Genomic DNA, 20,480 nt, shown 5'->3' with positions numbered 1-20,480 from the left:
TGTTGATTTAAATTTTGCAAAATCAAAGTATTACTTTTTCCAGAAAATCCCCAATCTATCTATTAAATGAAAATGAGTTTTTGGCTGTTTCTGAATTTTGCTTTTCATTTAAGGGTTTTATGTTTTTTCTTTGTCTGTTCATCCTGAGGCTTCAACTCAGAGTTTGGTCACTGTCTGTGAGCATTTGCTGTGCTCTACTTTGATTTCCTTTAATAATTTCTTCAGGTAACTAGTGAAAAGTTTCCTCACAGGGATTCTTAAGAGCATGGCACATTTCCCTGATTTTCCTACAAAGAGAGTGGTTTGGGGGTCAGAATGAATGCAGGTGAGTAGAAGAGTGAAGTTTAGGCTAGGCTATGTTGATGTGAATCTTAATCATTTACAAACCAGTCTGCTTTTGTCTTCTCATTTTGCATGTGAAAATCTCTTTAGAATCCTTACCTCTTCCCTGATCCTAACAGTTCCTCTCAGTAGCTTTAGGCTACATATCTAGGGGACCTCTGACTTGTCTTCTCAGACCTTATCCATTAAGCTGTGGAATAAACCTTTGCCTTCTGCCACAGTCGTACACAGCACAAGTAAGACTTCTGTGGGCCAATGGGATAATAATTAAGGAGACAGAGAGATGGCTGATGGCACGATTCTGCTATACTTCTCAAATGCTTGTGTAATATTGGTCTATGCCCACTGTGCCAAAAAGTGCAAACAGCACACACCTTTCCTCATTCTACTTCAATCTATCTTTTCCACCAAAGCCTCCCTTCACTTAAAGCCCCAGGAGAAACAGCTAGAACACACACTTGCTCAAACAAAGAAAGGGCAAGGACTTGCAACCCTGAGGGTGGGAGTCAATGGCCCTGAAGCCTTTGTTCACAGTTTGCCTGCTCCTGGCAGGCATCCCAGGGTCTGCAACAGTCTCCCTCTGTCATATTCAGAGATCCGATACTTGTCTCTTAAATATTTATTGTGATTTTTGGTGATCCTTTACATACAATATAATTGAGATGGTTTGGATTGGAAAGTTTCATGCCTGGTTTTAGGTCTCCAGTGTATAGGTTTTCTATATCTCCTTTTTGGACCTGAATTATTCCTCATGAAAATGGAAATCAAAGGGCATATTTGGATTTATAGACTTCAACTTAAAAGCACCTCTAATAATATAAAGAAAATTTAATTTCATTCAAAAAATGTAAATTCCTGAGAGGCAAGGAGAAAAGGATCAGAAAGAATTGGAGTACTTCCAAGACTACATGTGAAGTGTAGTTTTCATTGTTCAAGCCTGTATTTCTGATGCATTTACTTATATTTTTATCCTTTTTTTTTTTTCGTCGTTCATGGCACTTGTACTCTGAACCTGGGAACCATCTCTGAGCTCAAGTACTCTACCATGTGAGCCACAACACACTTCTGGATTTCTAGTGGTCACTGGAGATAAGTGTCTCACACATGTTGGTGGCCAGGCTGACTTTGAACTGGGATCCTCAGGTTTCAGCCTATTGAACAGCAAGGATTACAGACATGAGGAACCAGCACCCAACTTGCATTTCTTGTGTTTTATGTCCCAACTCTGGGGCTTGAACTCAGTGCATGGACACTGTCACTGAACCTCTTTTGCTCAAGACTAGCATCCTACTACTTGAGCCACAATTCCACATTTTGCATTCCTGTGTATGAGGTAGTGAGGACTTGAACCAGAGCTTCATGCATGCTAGGTAAGCATACTACCACTGCTTGGGCCAGCCACAACACCAGCAGTGCTCCAGAAGAACAAGGGGATGATAATGGAAGAGACAGAGACCAGGCCAATGATGAATCTCTCTTTATTTCTGCAATATCCTTAGCTATAGACACTTTCTATATCTGTCCAGTTCTTGCATCACATTGTTCTAGGACTCAATGTGGCAACAACTGCAGATCATATGCATCCTTTCTCATTCTAGTTCAACCTTTGTCCACCAAGCTCCTACAGGTAAGGCCCCAGGCCCATAAGCTAAAAGGAACACTCCCTCCTATGAAAATGGCAAGTACTTACAGCCCTGAAGGTTGCAGTCCATGGTTGTGGAGCTTTGGCTCACACCTTGACAGTCCTTGCACCTCTGAGTCTGCAACAAGTCCTCCTTTTCATTTTGTAAATTGAGCAAGTGTCTATCAGCTTGAGCCTAGAAAATGCAGCAGATCATACATCTCAATAAGAATGGAAGAAAAAGGAATACGAAAACGAGAAACAGGAAAATGCCTAAGAAATGGAAAAAGGAGTGCTATTTCCCAGGTTGAATCCCTGCAGATAATGGAGAACTGATGCAGCTAAGTCTGCAGGGTGTGCTACCTATAGGGTGGAGTGACCAATATCAGATTTCTGACCCTGTAGCTGCCTAATGTCTAACCTTAATTTATCAAAGGAGGGCTGGGAAGGTGGCTCAGTGTGGCTCAGTGGTAGAACCCTTGCCTTGCATGCATGAGGTCCTGAGTTCGATTCCTCAGCACCACATAAGCAAAAAGAAAAAAGCAAGAATGGCACTGTCGCTCAAGTCGTAGCCCGCTAGCCTTGCAGCGCCCAGGCCCAGAGTTCAGACCCTATGACCAGATCCTCCCCCCCAAAAAATTATCAAAGGTCCAGATTCCTCAAATATGTCACTGAATATTGGCCCATATCATATTGAGGGATAACACAGGCGTACTAACCATTAGCATGTCACATCATTTTTAACCGGGTCTTTAGCACATCTACTTGATTATCAATATACATCATTGTTGTTTCCAAATCATAAAACCTATCACAATCTTATCCAAGCCCATCTGCATCCCAGGGCACCAGAAACATACCAAGCCAAACTATTAACATATTGTGCTGTATATATGGTTTGGATAAGGTTCACAGCAGAAGCTGTAGCACTAGCAAGAACATTTAGGATAGCAAAAATGCTGGCAACCAATATTCCAAAAAATCTGCAGCAATGGCTAAGAGCCTATAAACCTCAATAGCAAACAGAGACCCAAACTTATTATACCATAATGTTTATATCAACTGAACAGGCAACATAAGTTAAGGTGATTGCATAGTAATCTCAGAGTATTTATACAGTTAGTGAGAACACAATTGTTCCTGCTAGAGGCATCAAAAACTACCCCACCCTTGAAAACCATACCTAGCTCTACTAACAGCATGTATGGATACATAACACAACCTTGCACAGTAAATGATACAAAACCATGAAACAGGACACGTCTCTGATACAGAGGTATGGGATGGAGAGAGACATTAGTCCAAAGGCCTCAGCAGCAGCCAGTTGTAGATGTTAGGGTGAGCCTTACAAAACAGGCTGACAAACATGGGGGCCAACAAGGTACCACTGATCACGTCACTCCTTGAGCCCAGTTATGGAGTGCATACTGGGAGACTTCTACCAGTACAACAGTAGACAAGATGTGAAATCCACATACCCTACATGGGGGTGGATCATCACAACCACAGGAATCTCCGGGCATAGTGGAACCCATGAGGGGTGCACCACATCTCCTGCCAAAGGAATTCTAGAAGTGTTATGCATGAGCTCCATGTTTTCCATTCGTTCACCTTTTCCTCCAGAGGACGTCAGAACCATAATCTATCCCTGAATACCATACTATACTTGTACCTTCTACCTCAGCATCTGGAACAGTCAATCATTGAGATGAATGAAGGAAGAGGATATAATATTTGTATAACAAATAATGAGACTTACTCTGTGAACATTGAACAATTCAAAAATAATGTAGGAAGTAAATTCTATTTCTACTAGTACAATGAACATAATACTTGGAAATGAATGTTTGAAAAATGTACCATTGAACAATGAAAACTATGTAACACAGCTAGTCTAGGAAGCACCCATTTATACCTGATCCTTATCTCCTTGCCTCTCAGAAACTTACTTTTAACTTTTACAGAAAGAAAGTATTACTTTTCCTTCATATTTTATAGTTGCTCCAAAGTTGATGTCTATATAGCCAAATGTGCCTCAGGATCACCATTTTCATGAGGAATAGCTCAGATCCACTAAAAGAGGCATGAAGAACCCATGCACGGGAGGACTGAATATCAGGCATGAATATTTCCTACACAATCCTTCCCAATCATGATGTGGGGAAAGGATCATCAACAATCACAACAAATACCTAAGAGAAAAGCTTGGGATGTCTGATATGAGGGAGGGACGCAAAAGGTTTATTTCACAGTGTAATGGATACAGTTGGGAAAACAAGTCTGAGGACCCATAGCTGGCAGAAACTTCTAGGATCAGAGAACAGTTAGAAAATCAAAACAACAGGATATGCAAAACAGAAAAGTAAAAACAGACTGGTTTGGATCAAGTTATCAAGCTTCACATGAACATAGACCTACCCTGAACTCTATCTCCACCCACATTCACACTGATCACCCTAGACAACCATTTTTGAAAGAGTCTTGGAAGAGGAGTACCATTTTCTAAGAAACCCCTGGGAGGAAACTTTTCATTAGTTTCCTGAAGCAATTAATAAAAGAAGGGCAAGTGGAGCACAGCAAATGCTCAGAGACAGTGCCCATGCCCTGAGCTCAAGCCACAGGAACAACAACAAAAGGAGGGAAAAAATTATTAAAGGAAAGGCAAATTTCATATGCAAATAACCAAAAACTCCTTAAAATTTCATAGAGGGAATTTGGGAGTTATTGGAAAAATAATGGGTAGAGTTTGACCAATCTATTTAATTCTAAGACTATAAAGTGTGTCTAACTTAAAATTATCCTATTTTATTCATATATATGTATATATGTATATATATATATATATATACATATATATACATATATATATATATATATATATATATATTAGAGAAGTGGAAAATGATCCCAGAATCAATCAGCTAAGTGTATGTAAATACCTGATCTTGTGGCTTGAACTCTGGGCCTGAGCAGTATCCGTGAGCTGTTCTGCTGAAGGTGAGCTGTACACCACCTGAACCACAAGGCCACTTTAGTATTTTTGGTGGTTAATTGGAGAGAAAGCTCATGAATGTTCTTGCCCGAGTTGGCTTTGGACCAGCATCCTCAGATCTCAGCATCCTTAGTACATAGGATTACAGGCATGAGCTACTGGCACCCTGCTGCAAATACCTTTTTATTGTGAGAGAGGAGATATTCTAATTTTTAAGGCAAAACAGTGACCTAATTTATATTCAGAGGAACATACTTTTGACCAAAACCAAATCAATAACCATGGAGTCTCATAACCTCAATTACATTAATAAAACTAAGAATTAAAAAGCCAAATTATCTAAGAATCCTAATACATTTCTTTGTTTTGGTTGATCTCACAATGATTCAGGAGGTAAACTGATTTTTCAAGAAGAAACTCACCTTAGTTCCCGCAGTTGGGAGAGAAAGGTCCCCATGCATCCTTGCACACTTAGGACAAAGTGTCTGGTACCAGTCCAAACCCTGTAACAAGCCTACTTCCTCTAGTTGAATGCATCATGTTATGGGAATTGTAGTTCCTATTGAGGTACAGATCCTTTGAAAGAGTGGAGGGGGGCCGGGGTAAGGCGCTTGAACCTACTTGGCCACTGTTGGTGTTTTTAGTTTGTAAATTCAAGTTTCTTTCCTTTTGCCTTGCTGCTGGAAGTGCTCTGAAGTACAGCTTTGCATTCCATAGTCAGAGCCAAAAGGAAGAAGCCCAGTGTCTCTTCTTCAGAGGAACTTGGGAGCTGTAACTTGAAGCAATCTGAGTCGCCAGCCAAAGTCTGCCCTTCCCATCTTTCCCCAGTCTGAGGTAGATGACATTTTATGGTCTAATGGAATTGTGCTGCCATTAGCACTTGTTCCTGCAGGTGCAAGAAACTGGCTGAGAATCCTCTGGCTCTCTAGACAAGGAGAGTCTACAGACTGAACCTAGGTACTCACCCCTGTGGCTTTATAAACTTGGTTTTTGTGATTTGAAGCCAATGAATGGTAAACATTCCTTGAATATGTCTTATATAAACATAGTGATCTTCTTTTCACCCTCTACACTTCCTATGTTGTTTGAAACTTTCAAAATGCACCTGGCACAGATATACTCCAATTATTGTGTCTGTTCTTGACAAATTACAATTTCTCCATTAATATAATTAGTCTATTTTACATCACTTAAAATGAGAGAGACTGGCTGGGCAGGTGGTTCAGTGGTAGAGTGCTTGCTTTGCATGAATGAGACCCTGAGTTTGATTCCTCAAGCTGGCAGTGCACTGTGGCTCAAGTAGTAGAGTGCTAGCTTTGAGTTTAGGAGCTGAGGAACAGTTCCCAGGCTCAGAGTTCAGGCCCCACAACCAACAAAAAAGGAGAGAGAGAGAGACTTCCTATCTATGTATTCCAATTTAATTGTTAAAATATAATTTGAATACAATACAATGACCTTGATATGTGTGCGCTTGTCCTGATACTTGAACTCAAGGTCTGGAAAATGACCACGAAATTATTTGGTTCAATGATAATATTGTACCACTTAAACAACACCTCCCCTTCCAGCTACTTTGGCTATTTTATTGGAGATTAGTCTCTCAGACATTGTTTTACCAATGGCTTCATTTTGTGATCCATGTAGAGATCCATCATGTGCATCCCAGGGTACTACAAGCAGGCACAGGAGAAAGATTATTATAAGGTTTAGTAGAAGGACCATATTTCCTAGGAGAGGGAGCACATGCATGTGTCTGTCTTCAGGTAGCAACAGGAGCTGGGGGCAAGAAGTTAGGCAGGTACATGCTCAGGTAGGTGTGGGTAGAAGGAGGGAGTGGTCAGCAGTATGGAGGGAACTCTAGGTCTGGGAAGAGCTCAAGTCTTGGTGGAGCTGAGGAGCAAAGGTGGGGATAATATTAACTTTCCTCAGATCTCAGCCTTCTGAGAAGCTAAGATTACAGCCATTAGACATGAGAGCCTAGTTACAATGTCCTCTTTTAAATTCAGATTATATTCTATAAGATGAAATAGAAATAAGATGAAATAGAAAACTTGACAATTTTAAGGCAGATTGTTCAGTCACTAATGTGGATGAGGACAGTCCAAATCCCAAAACACACAGAAAATATCCCACTTTGAAATTTGTAACACTCCTCATCTTAAGTATTGTGAATATGAACACTTAGGCTATAATAAATTCACTTTACATTTTTCTCTTCTTTTTGGGGGTCTAGTCGTGGGGCCTGAACTCTGGGCCTGGGTGCTGTCCCTCAGTTCTTCAGCTCAAGGCTAGCCCTCTACTACTTGAGACACAGTACCACTTCCGGCTTTTTCTTTTTGCTTATGATGGTGCTGAGGTATCCAACCCAGGGCCTCAGGCATGCAAGACTAGTGCTTTACAACTGAGCCACCTTCCCAGCTCCACTTTAATTTTTCAAAGAAAGAAAATATTCCTATGATGTAGAAAAACCCAGTACTAATGTGCAAACACTGCTTTTAAAAGATTCATATTGTGTTTCCTATCAAAAACAACCTCACTGAAGTAAACAGAATAAATTTTCGCTTTTTGTAAATGTCACTGCAAAGTTCATGTATTTTATATTAACAATTACTATTCTGGGTAAATGGGAAAAATAAACTGAACGCTGGATAATAGAATTTCCTGTGTCATCAACCAACAAGTATAAGCAAAAGCACATACCTAAATAAGTTGTGGTTTTTTTCCATTTTATGGATCTACATTTTGGGGTGTATTTTCTGTTAATAGTGTTTAGTAACACATAAGGCTTTAATCTTCTGTGGATTTGTCATTACTGGATACTTTAATATTCTACTTGGTTCAGGAATGTTTCTTCTCCCAAAAGAAGGCTTTATGCTTTTCCAACCTACCTATCATGGTCTGACCAGGAACTTCTAGGGTAAAATCACACAGGTTCTTTTCTGACTCTCTCATTTGTCTTCTCTCCTAGCTATGGTTCCAGAATCTTTATTCATTGTCAACAGCAAGAAAGAATGGAAGGATCTCTGATGAGATTCTTGTATTTCTCACTGTTTGACATTCCATTTTATGAACCTAAGGGTGTCCAAGATTGAAGAACAGAAAAAAAAGATTCAGCTTCAGAAACATGTTTCTAAAAAAGCTAAAGATGGCTTGGAGGCTTGGAGATTTAGCAAATTATCAAAACTTGCCTTCTAAGTTAAGTGCAGGTTTACTTAATTTGTTTCTCATTTTTGAATGTCAGGACAAAGTCGTTCCACTTGTTATGTGATTCAATGACACCTAGGAGGTAACTTCTCATGGAAGTAAAGGTTGGCTAGAAACTGGTCAGACATCACATCCTCATACACAACATTAGACTATCCTAATGAAGTTTTACTGGATTTGCTGAAATACTGTGTTCAAACATAACTTTGATTGCTGTACAGGCCTGAGTGTGTTATAAGTACTTCAATTGTCTCTGTAAATATTCTTGGACTGCTTTGTGGTATTTGTCTTTCTTGAAACTTAGGCTGTATTTTTGATGGTATTTATAGAAATCTCTGTTTTTCTCTAAGGTACGTGCAAGTGTAGAAGTGCTGGACCATATTTCTATGTAATTGTATATTTAGTTCTTTTTAGGACTCTTTGTGCCATCTTTGATACTTTTACATACCTGAGAGAAATGCATCAAGGTTCATATCGTTGTTACAACTTTCCTAGCTTTTGTTGGAGTTTGGAAGGATTTTGGGGTTTGGTTTAAAACTATGGCCATACGAACATGTGTAAAATAGTTATTTTATTGTAATTTTGATTTGGATTATTCTCATGACCATTGATACTACTTTTATATTTTAATCAGCTATTTGTGTATGTCCATTTTAGAAACGTCTCTTCAATCTTTTTCCTATTTTAAAATTAGATTTTGTTGTGTGGGATTACTTGTAGGATTTTCTTTATATTTTATAATTCAGATTTGTTAGGAATCTATTTAAGGACATATGCAAATATTTTCTCCTACCATGCTTTTGCTTCTTCGTTGATAGTTCTTTTCATTATACAAGATTTTGATTATGTGCACATAATCTTGTTTGTTTTTTTTTTGGTTTTGTCTTTATTTTTTAATTTTTACTTATGATTTATTTACTTGGCTTTGTTTTGTTTTCTTTTTTTGGTCAATTCTGGGGCCTGAACTCTGGGCCTGGCTGCTATCCCTCAGCTATTCAGTTCAAGGCTAGCACTCTACTACTTAAGCCACAGCACCCACTTCCGACTTTTTCTACTTATGTGGTGCTGAGTAATGGAACCCAGGGCCTCATGAATTTGAGGCGAGCATTCTACCACTGAGCCAGCATCCCAACCCTTATTCATTAATTTATTTATTGTCAGTCATGGGGCTTGAAATCTGGGTCTGAGCTTGTGCCTCAGCCCATCAGTTCAAGCCTAGCACTCTACCACATGGGCCACTTCACCACTTCTGGCTTTCTGGTGTTTCATTGGAGATAAGATTTCACAGGTTTTCCTGCCCAGGCAGGCTTTGAACCATGATCCTCAGATCTGGCTCTCCTGAGTAGTTAGGATTCCAGGTGTGAGCCACCAGAGCCTGGCATTTGTTTGTCTCTTTGTTGCATGAGTCACTTTTGGTGTCTTATTTAAGATTTACTGTCAAATCTAATGCCATAAGGCTTTCTTCCTCTCCTGTCTTCTCCTCCTCCTTTCCCTTTCCCTCTTTTTCCTTTCTCTCCGCTACTCTCTTGTCTCCTCTTCTTCCATCTTTTTCCTGACCTTTGGCTTCCCTTCTCTCCCTCCTCCACTCATTTTCTTTTCTCTTTATGTCTGAGATGAAGACTTGCCAGTTTTCACAACAATTAGTTTTCTAATTTAGAAACACATGTAATACACATACCTCAGACTCCACCATAGCTTTCTAGAGCTACTATTGGAGCTTGAACTGCAGGTCTCACAGACAGTCAGCTTCCTCACTCACTGTTGGCACTATCACTTGAGCCTTACCTCTAACCTGTTCATTAGCTGCTTAATTTGAGTTGTCTATCTAGGCTGACTTCCAGACCTCACTTTCCTCCTTAATAGTTAGGGTAAAATGACAGTCTTGAGCCAGAAGTGCTTGTCTTGGTTTTTTTTTATTACCTCAGCATTTAACATTAACACTTAATTGAATACTACAATGAAAGGATTATTGTTACTGGTTTATGTAGAGTTAATATTCAACCTAAACTGAAATAGTTTATCTTGCAAATTGAGTGCTGTATTAGATTTCTAAAAATTGTAACTGTTCTTCTAACTGTGGTAGATTTTCATCACCAAGCAAATCGTTTATGCTGGAGGTATTGTTTTATTATTAATGTAATTTAATATTATTATGGAGGTGATACATAGAGATTAATAAATTCTTTTCATACAGTATCTTCCATTCCTTCACTCTCTCCCAATCCCTCCCTCCTGTCTCTACTCCTGAGTTGTATACTATATTCTCATCACCCTATTTCCCTCAAATTCTATGGCTCTACCACACCCTCCAGAAGATATTCAAGTGAATACACCATATATAATTCAAAGCACTTTTTATGATTTTACAACTGACCTAAGACAGTTGCTCCCTTTAATATTCTATACATTATAGTAATAGCATACATTTGATACAGATCTATTCTAGTTTCCATCTGTTTTACTGCTAGCTTATGAGAAATATATTATTGAATTTTATTGTGTTTATAACAGATTCCTTTCTCATACTGATTTCTCGACAATTTGTCTTCAGATCTATTCTCAGTGTGTCTGTCTTGGTAAATATAACACCATTGTGCTTTATAAAGAGCATTTAGGTAAAGATAATGCCTTCCACATCTTGTCTGTTTGTTTAGTCATTAAGAGGAGTATTAGAGGCCGGGCACCAATGGCTACCACCTGTAATCCTAGCTACTCAGGAGGCTGAGATATGAGGATCACACTTCAAAGCCAGCATGGGCAGAAAGTCCATGAGACACTTGTTTCCAATAAAGCACTAGAAAACCGGAGGTGTCGCTGTCTCTTAGGGGGTAGATCACTCGCCTTGATCTCAAGAGCTGAGGGATAGTACCCAAGCCCCAAGTTCAAGCCCCACGGCCGACAAAATAAAAGTGGAGTACCAGTTCTCCAATCATAATGATAGATTAAAGAAATCATCATTCTTTGGCCTTTTAACCATGTCTTTGTAGACTTTACTTTTCAGCATAAAATTTTTATTATACAGATGTATGATATACCTGTTATTACCAATGCTCTGTATCTGTGGTAACACAATTTGTGCTGATGTTTATTTCCTCTCATATTATCAGTATTTGTATTTTTCATTATTGATTTTTGCTTAGGGTATCCTTATATTGATTCATTTTGATTTCTTGATAATTAATGTATATCTCCTTGAATAGCTTATTGAGATTTATGAGTGTATTTTCTTCTGCTCAAATCAGACAGAACCTGATATATTTACTAATTTTACATTACAATATAAACATGGTTTCATTTTAGTAATTACTTTGCTATTTTTTTGTTTGTCTCATCTGATACTTTCTCAGTTTGCTTTCATGTAACCTGCACACAGCCTACGATACAGTGCAAATCACCTGTTATATAATCTCCAGGCAATCTTCTATACACTGTAAATCACTTCTGAGATCTACTACAATTTAAATCCTACTGAATAGTTGTTATACTGCATTGTTATTAGGATAATGCCAGTTTTTTCAAAGACTGCATGTTTACTATAGGTGGCATATTTTTCAAGTATTTTGGTTCTATGGTTTGTTGAATCTGTGAAACAAACAAATAGGTAAAGCCTAATAAACTCCTATGAAAATGCTAGTACAGGGGCTGCAAGGTGGCTCAGTGGTACATTGCTTGCCTTGCATACATGAGGCACTGAGTTCCATTCCTCAGCAACACTTCAGCAGAAAATGAATTGTGACTTATCACCAATTAAGTGGCAGAAAACTAGAAGTGACATTCTGCCTGGAAGTAGTAGCATGCTAGCCTTTAGTGAAAAGCTTAGGGAATATGCCAGGCCCTCCCTGAGTTCAAACCCCACAGCCAACAATTAAAAGGAAAAAGAAACAGTCCCAAACAAATAAAAACCTCATTACTTACTCATGGCCTTTGTTCCTCTTTTTCTTTCTATTTGTAACTGAATACTTCATGTCATTCCATTTTCAACTTTCTTTCTTTCACATTGGGGGTTGAACCTTGGGACTTACACATGGAAGGTGGATGCTACATACCAACCTATTGTTTCTTCTTTTAACATAAAAAAAGTCTGCTGATAGGACAGGGAAGTTGGCTAAGTGGTACAGTGCTTGCATCCCATGAATGAGGAGCTGGGTTCCATTCCTTAGATCCACATACACAGAAAAAGCCAGAAGTAGTGCTGTGGCTCAAGTGGTAGAGTGCTACCCTTAAGCAAAAGCAACTCAGGGACAGCACCTGAGCCCTGAGATCAAGCCCAAAGACCTGCAAAACAAAAAGTCTGCACATATAAATTAGTCAATGCTTCCTTTGCAATCTAAAAGATATTATTTCCAATCACTTTAGATCACTTTCAACAGTATTGTCTTCCTTTCCAGTGAGTGCAGGGGCCACACACAGAACAGACCTTATGCCTCTGCTGTCACTTATAAACTAGCTGTTATACAACAGTAAGAATCAAAAGATACATTTCTGCCCTTATTATTTTGAACATAATGGAATTTGTAAGGTTAGGTAAAAATTAGTGAAGGAAACCCTTCCTTTTCACTTATTTGTTTGGATTCTCATGGATATATCTTGTTGTACACTCAAGTCCCACACTTGTCATTTGAGTTCTCTCTGAAATACTTTTCAATTTGTTTTCTTCTTAGGACATACACATACACACACATGCTCAAGAATTTTTACTAGGTCATCTAACAATTGTTTTATTACCAATTCTTCTTATCCACAAGCAATTGTATCATCTACCTAGGACAAGACTATTACATTAGGCCACTGACTTCTCTGACAGGTCTCTGTGTCAACAGTCACCCTGCAGGAAACACCTGCACACCTTGGCCCATGGTGCAGGTGCCATGCTGTGTTGGTGGTGGACTGATGGGGAGCACATACCCTGCTCTGGGCAGCTCACTCCTGTCCCATGGTTTGCTGTTGCATAAAGATTTTGGCACTGCCCTCCTCTCCTCAGCTGGCTTCTTACCAAACTTTTCTTTTGTGTACCTTCCATTTTGAGTTCTGCCATAGACCATGAGCCCAACCAACTTTCACCACACCAGATGAAGTCTCCACATCAAACTTTTGGTAACAAATATTTAAATTAAAATATACATATAAAGTTTTGGCTGGTTTTGTTCAGACTCCATATACAAGTGAGGCAAAAGGTGGTTGGCTGTGGATGCTCAGTAGTCATCTACTCAAAGTACTGAGACCTCTACAACAGGGACTTCATACAAGGGTTTAAGTGATCCAGAAAAATGAAATACAATTTTCAAAGAACTTCTCAATTCATTGAGGGAACAGAAAAAATGTACACTTAATGTTAAGCTAATTATGGGAGGAAAAATGACCTAGAGCTGGACAAACATAAAGATATAAGTGCTCAAGGTAATGCAAGGGGGCCTTGGGTGTTCCCTGAGGGTCTAGTGAAAATCCTATGATAGCCTTGTTCAGTACCCAGTGTGTTCTGTGTCCCGGCTTCTGTCCCTTCCAGTCACTCTGAGGTGCATCACTCCAGGTTAACCTGAGGAAGAAACAAGGGCTCTAATAACATCTTGTTCTCTCATTGGGATCAAGATTGATTGGGAATTGGAGGTTCTTGGTTAAATACTTAGAACTCTGGAGAGCAGAATCTTCATGGTCCTGACTTTGAATCATATTAACTGCCCCTGCTGATGATATCAGAATTTTCTGTAAAATAAATATGACTTTATTTGTATATTTTATCCAGTAACATTCACTGAATGGCTATTGAAAATAATCTAATTTAGAGCTGAAATTTTCATACAAAAGCAGAACTCTTCTAAGGCCTAATTTTGAAAAGGGATACAGGATGAACCGTGTGGTAGGACCCTTGACATTCTGAAAAATTATGTAAGTTAACCCTCTCTTAGTGATTGTGTCTAGGGTGAATATGTACCTAAGTCATGGTTCACCACTTCTCTTCTGAGGACATAGCTTTTAGAATGAGCTGAAACTAAATATCCTGTCATTCACCCCTGAGAGTGGCCTTGAAATAAAGTGCAATCAGAAAGGGAAAAACAACAAAAATGCTTAAACACATCTGAACAGCTCAGATTGAAAAGAGGTTTTCTCCTACATCTATGTGCACACAGCACAAGATCACAGTCTTCTCATTCAAATATATTGGTATTCTGGGACCTTAAATCAGCACTACTTGATACTTCTTTTCTTATGATACTGTTTCAAGTATACTGAAATATTTGGCCACATTTTATATGTTGAGATCTCTCTTTGAAGGTCTCATTCCTCACTTTACTGACGTGGACCACATTGTCCTGCATAGTATCTTGAACCTCTACAAGGACTTATGAACTAGTCAGAAACATAAAGGAATGTGCATGTGGATTCACTTGACAAAAGAAACCAAAATATTCGTACAATCTATCATTCCCCTGGCTTATAAGACATTTCAATATCAACCTCAATTGAGGACAATGACTATACCCTATCGAGGACTTTAGGCTTAAACAAGAATGGTAACTTTTCTGCACGAGGGCCAAAAACCCATTTTCCAAAATATCTTCCCTGGCCTTGGAGTGCTTTCTACTCAGGGCCTGGGATCTGTCCCTGAGCTTTGGTAATAAAGGAACAAAAGTGTTGACAGTCTATCAACTTCATTCACAGCACTACTTGTGGGAAATTTGGTGATAATTGGCCATAACACTTTTACAGCAATTCTTACCTATTTGCCTTTCAATTGTGATCTTTAAACCTCATACCCTTGAGCAAGTAAGAATCCCGATGTGAAGCACCAGTGCCCTGTTAGATCAGGAGATCTTAATTACTTGATCCAAACAGGACTCATGGTGTCCACATAACAGGATATAAAATTCATAACATCATATAGCCATATGCAAAGGTCCTTTTGCACTCACTTGGTAAAGGACTGTTTACCTATCATTGGGTAAACCACACCCAAATTCTTCCACTAAATATTTGGAAGAATGTATTGGTTACACGTATCTTATTATTGGTCCTCAGGTTGAATTCAGGGGCAAAAATTTGTGAGGCTTCCTTTACCTTCTATACCAGATGCCCTTTTGTATCTCTCATTTTGCACCTTAGGGTCTTGCTTCTCTGCCTGGACCTTTCAACACACTAATTTTATAATTACATATCACAAGTAGCAAAAAAGATAGGTACATATAACCAGAGCCATGCTTTTATTGGCTAAGATATCATTTTCATGGAGTTTTTGCATGGGATGGCCTACAAAGCTATCTAATTTCATCTTCCTGAGTAGTTAGGATTCCACACATGAGGGAGTGTAATTGCGAATTTTTAATTGCTGGTCTAAAATTAAAAGAGAAAAGGGTACTTTACCAATTCAGTGAACCTTAAGTCCCTTTAATTCTGAATTCAAGCAAAGTGTTGGCCAAATGATAATAACAAAAATAATTCAAAACATTAATAAAATGTTATCATCAGGCATACTTTTAATGAATGTGGTATTTTGGTTCATAATTTGAGGTATATAACAGGCCTAGGTAGGACTCCAGTCTGTGAACCATCCTTTCTCAGAAAGCATACTGTTTGTAAACATGGGAGAATGAGCGATTTCCAAAAGGATAGTGTGTGTGTGTGTGTGTGTGTGTGTGTGTGTGTGAGTGTGTGTGTGTGTGTGTGTGTGTGTGTGTGTGTGTGGTACAAATACGAAGGCCAAGGGCACAGCTGCCTCCCAATGCCATTTTTTTTTACTAGGCCTCTGTAGATAAGCAGAAGGGTTTGGCTTCGAATGTGGCTCAGTGTTAGAGCACTTGCCATGCATGCATGAGGTCCTGGGTTCAATTCCCCAGCACCACATAAGCAAAAAGAAAAAAAAGCTGGAAGTGGCACTGTGGCTCAAGTGGTAGAGTGCAAGCCTTGAGCTGAAGAGCTGAGGGACAGCACCCAGGCCCAGAGTTCAGGCCACAAGACCAGACCTCCCACCAAAAAAAAGAAGAATGGTGAACAGTGTGATGGAAGGGGTTAAGCGAGCAACCAGCTAAATCTTGCAATGTGAACTCCACTGTCCTTATCTTGTAAATGGAATCATAGGCAGGATTTAAGGATTCCTTTTTTTATTGTGAAAATACTGTAAAGAAGAGTTATTATTTTTGAACAATTGAAATAAAAACTGAAATTCTTGAAGCCACAGGAAGCCTGAGCTGAAGCACTGAAGGAAACCTCCAGTTCACAGAGAGAGCTTTCATCAGAACAGCCCACAGGGCTCATGCTTTGATTCCTAGCTTTTATGGAGGCCAAGATGAGAGAATCTCCTTTGAGGCCAGCTCTGGCTGGCTTCAACTCAGTTCCTGAGTTCAAAACTTCATATTGGCACAAAAACATTCCTTCATGAATGTGTGAAATTAGTGCTCTTCATGTAACCAAACAGCTCTGGACATATCTAGAATGACTGGCTTATATAGGATCAGGAGCCTTGGTCTTGGTTTAGTAATTAAGCACTTTCTGATGTAACAGAAATTTCTTCTAAATGCCTCTAGGATATCTTTAATTACATAAATATACAGTGGCATCTATCTTGGCTCTAGAAATTCTAATGTTAGGTCAACCTTTATGTTTCTGTAAAAGAAGACAGTATATTTGTTGGAAGCCACATTATGGAGGATAGAATACTGCAGTGTTTATTACACAGCTAACAGTCTGCAAGCAGCCTGTTGTAACAAAGACATGCAGTGCACAAATACACTTAGACAGCTTGGAAATAGGACAGAAAAGGTGGGGGGGAGAATAAAAACAGCAACGAGAAACCAATCAGCACCCAGAGAGTGCTGAATTGGAACACTATGATGACCAGAGACAAGCCAGGAGACAGCTCACAGGACATGATTACAGAGACATGTGGCATGGCATCTGGTGCCACTGCTGGGCCAGCCTAAGTAGGGCCTAAGCAGGAGGCAGGTCTACAGGAAATTCCCAGTCCCAGGCACTGGACTATCAGTTTGAGTAACATATCAGCCAAATGCCCATGCCTGCTTGCAGGGATCCAGCCACACCCATCAGTAGGGTGGTAAGTGATGGATGGGGCATTCCTTCCCCCTGCATGAAAACAAGATGCCAGACCCCACCATCTACCATGTGGCCAATTGGGCACCAGCCATACCTGACCTCCTTACTTAATATTACTGTATTAGTAAATCAATTTATAAAATGTTACATCCTCTTTATCGTTTTGTAAACATTCAAAAATTTGCTTTTTTAAAAGCCATTTTTCTTGAGGCCTACCTCTGAAAGAATAATTCTCACATTCACCAAAAATTAAACATTCTTCTTTTGAATAGTTTATTTCTTCCTTCTTCTTCACTCCTTCCCTTCCTTTTTCCCTCTCTCACTTCCCTCCTTCTTTCCTTCCTTCCTCTCAGGGCCTAGAAGTGATGCTGTAGCTCAAAAGGCAGATGGTTTGATTTTTTTGTTAACTTCAATTTTTGTGAGAGCTTGATCAATATCTTTGTGTGCTTGATTATTTCCCCTAATGTCATATCCACTTTGGCCTTCTATGAGATAACACAGGTGCGACACATCGTCCACACTGGTGTTTTATTATAGCTCACTCAGCAGAACAACTAAATGGGCTAAGAGTGAGTCAATCACAAGTTGTTCATCTGAAGTTGAGCTGAAGGGGAAAAAGTTATGAGAGATAACAGCCTGACAGGACTGAGAGAACTGAGAGCTGGCCGCAGAAGGGTTAAAAGAGAATTCTGGAGATGGTTAAAATATTGGAGTTCAGGGCTTTTCCTTACTGTTGGAAAGATAGCATCTGAAACTGAGCTGCTGTTCACCTTGAAGGCTAGGTAAGGTGAACTTCATGTCTGCATTTTCTCTGGGCACCACTCTTCTGTCTCAGGAGAATATGGAAACATGTTTTCCTCACAACCTGTTGTGGCTCAGATTGTAATATTAATATAGATACTTCAATTTTGCATGTTATCAATGGTAATCTTCCCTGTGTGAACTCAAGGAACTATGCTTGCTTGCTGGCAACCAGAGGCCAAGTGCCAGAGAGGCTTCAGAACCTTGGTTTCCCCTAAGTCTATCTGTTTATGTTTTTGTGTTTCTCTAATTTTCTTTGTTTCTGGAATCCTGTAGAACTCTCTAGGCAACAATTTTCCTAAACAGTGGGTAAGAAAAATGTCAATCCTAAGAGCCATGTCAGCAAACTAACACTAATCACTAAGAAAAACTAGTTCCCAGATAGATCATTGAAGAAAAGAAATAACTGAGAGACATATGGAGGAAAGAGAGAATGAGAAAAGTAAGAAAAAAATGATTGAAAGATAGATACAAAGAGAGAGAAGGAGAAAAATAACCAACACAAATGAGTAGAAAACCAAAAGTAGAGAGAGATTATAGAGGAAAGAAATCTTGTGAGGATACTTTAGAAAACATATAAGATTTTGTAAAAAGACCATAAAGTTTAGCAACAAACATAGCCTCAGCTTCAAGTAAGACCAAGACCATGAAGCAGTCCAAGAATTATATAGGGAGACTAATTTAAGTACACATAGGTTAATCATTCCTTAAGAACACACGAAGGTGCGTATGACCACACTATTTCAGCAATTCCAGGAAAATTTCATTGAGATAGTTGAATGTTACTCATGAGGATGAGATCTAGTTGCAATCTACCCTTCACCTTCCATGACATGTAACCTGCTCGGTGGCACTAGATCACGTAACAGGTATGACTACATGTTATGACAAGTTGAAACCTAGACATTCTGAAGCCAATCTGAATTCAACTTAGAAAGAATATAACCATTTAATCTGCTAAACCTACAAGCAATCTTTATCTCCTAATCTACAAGCCATCTTTATCTGATTTATGAATATGTTCCTGAGGCTGAATCTGTGTGGTTGGTATTGTTTGTAATTCTTGGACATCTTTAGGTTCATATAATGGAATGGAAAACAAATGAGAAATAAAAAAAAAAAGCTCACCAGAAATCCATTCATTCTATCTTGCTGCTGACAATGAACAGAAGACTCTAGAAGCACGGCTGGGATATAAGGCAAATGACATATTCAGAAATGAATCTGTGAGATTTTGGGTCCAGAATTTTCTATTGCAAACATGATACATGGGCTGCAAAACCATAAAGCTGTCTTAGAAGAATCTTTAATGTCTCAGGCAGAGCATTAAAGTCGCCAAGAAACACAAATCCCGGGAAATGGATATTATTAAACAAACTAATTTCTATGTTTATGTACACATTAAATTCAAAAAAACGAATGTTCCCACAAATATTATTGAATTATTGCAAGCAAAAACCTATCACATTTCCACTAAAAGTATTTATTACTGAATATACTTTGGGATGTAGGAATTGCTTTTTTTAATGCAAAGGTATCCTAGGAATCCATTGGAATTTGTGTTTTACCTCATTCATTTACATATTTAAACACCAGGGAAAGCATGCATGATGTATCTCAGTAGTTTTCACCCAAAGGTAAAGAAAAAAAATGTATACAGAACATATTTCTTGTGTTATAATATTTCAACAATGGTTGTCAAATGGCACACTTCACTGTACCCATCGCACACATATGCAATGACTTGCAATTTCCATTTAACATGCTTTGGCCTAAGGGACATGAGTAAAGATGAGGTAAACCCAGGTTTGAGAAGTCCCTAATGTTCATTTCCCTAAACAGTCTTGGAAAGAACCTTGACCATCCTAAAGATACAACATAAAATACTGCGTATAGGAGTGACACATCTGAAGATAAGCATCACCTACAAAGCAAACAAACTTGATCAAGACATATTACCTCAAGTTTTTTTCTGTGATTTTTCTTTTAAGACCAAATGTCCCTGACCAATTCTTTCTGTACTACCAGGCAAAACCAACCGATAGGAGCTAGCATTAGCAAATCCTTAGATGGGACATTTAACATGCGTTTGCATGATTACATACTAAAAATCATAGTGGTAACAGGCTGAATAAATTAGCAAGAAGAGGATTAGGGATTAATACATGAATAGATACTTTCAGTCATAACAATTACCCCACCATCCCAAACCACAGCCTTATGTACTCTCTGTTAACTATGCACTGGTTTATATCTCAATCCAGCGCATCACAATTCCTGGAAATTAGTTTAAATCTTGCAAGAACCCAAAGTGATTAACAGTGGTGTAGGAAAGAGTACCACATGAATCTGGTGCTCTGGGAAGTAGCAACAATTTTTGCATAAGGCAAGGGAAGCTAGCAACATCTTCCCCTTCCTGTGCTTTTCTGCTTCTTCCGTTTAGGGCCTCTCAGAATTGACAAGGTCTGTCCATTTAGG

General features: G+C 38.9%; 1 long non-coding RNA gene across 1 annotated transcript in view; it reads right to left on the bottom strand.

The window, feature by feature from the left end:
- LOC122123269 overlaps positions 1–20,480 on the bottom strand; it is a 284,831-nt gene that overhangs the window by 184,714 nt on the left and 79,637 nt on the right. Inside the window, exon 2 of the long non-coding RNA XR_006150374.1 lies at positions 13,833–13,837. This is a non-coding gene — a long non-coding RNA (uncharacterized LOC122123269). The remainder of the gene's footprint in view (positions 1–13,832; positions 13,838–20,480) is intronic.

This window comes from Dipodomys spectabilis, unplaced genomic scaffold, assembly GCF_019054845.1.
Source record: "Dipodomys spectabilis isolate Male_0828 unplaced genomic scaffold, ASM1905484v1 ptg000227l, whole genome shotgun sequence".
In the NCBI taxonomy this organism is placed as follows: domain Eukaryota; kingdom Metazoa; phylum Chordata; class Mammalia; order Rodentia; family Heteromyidae; genus Dipodomys; species Dipodomys spectabilis.
Note: the sequence above shows the minus strand (reverse complement) of the source record. Positions and strands in the feature narration are given on the sequence as shown.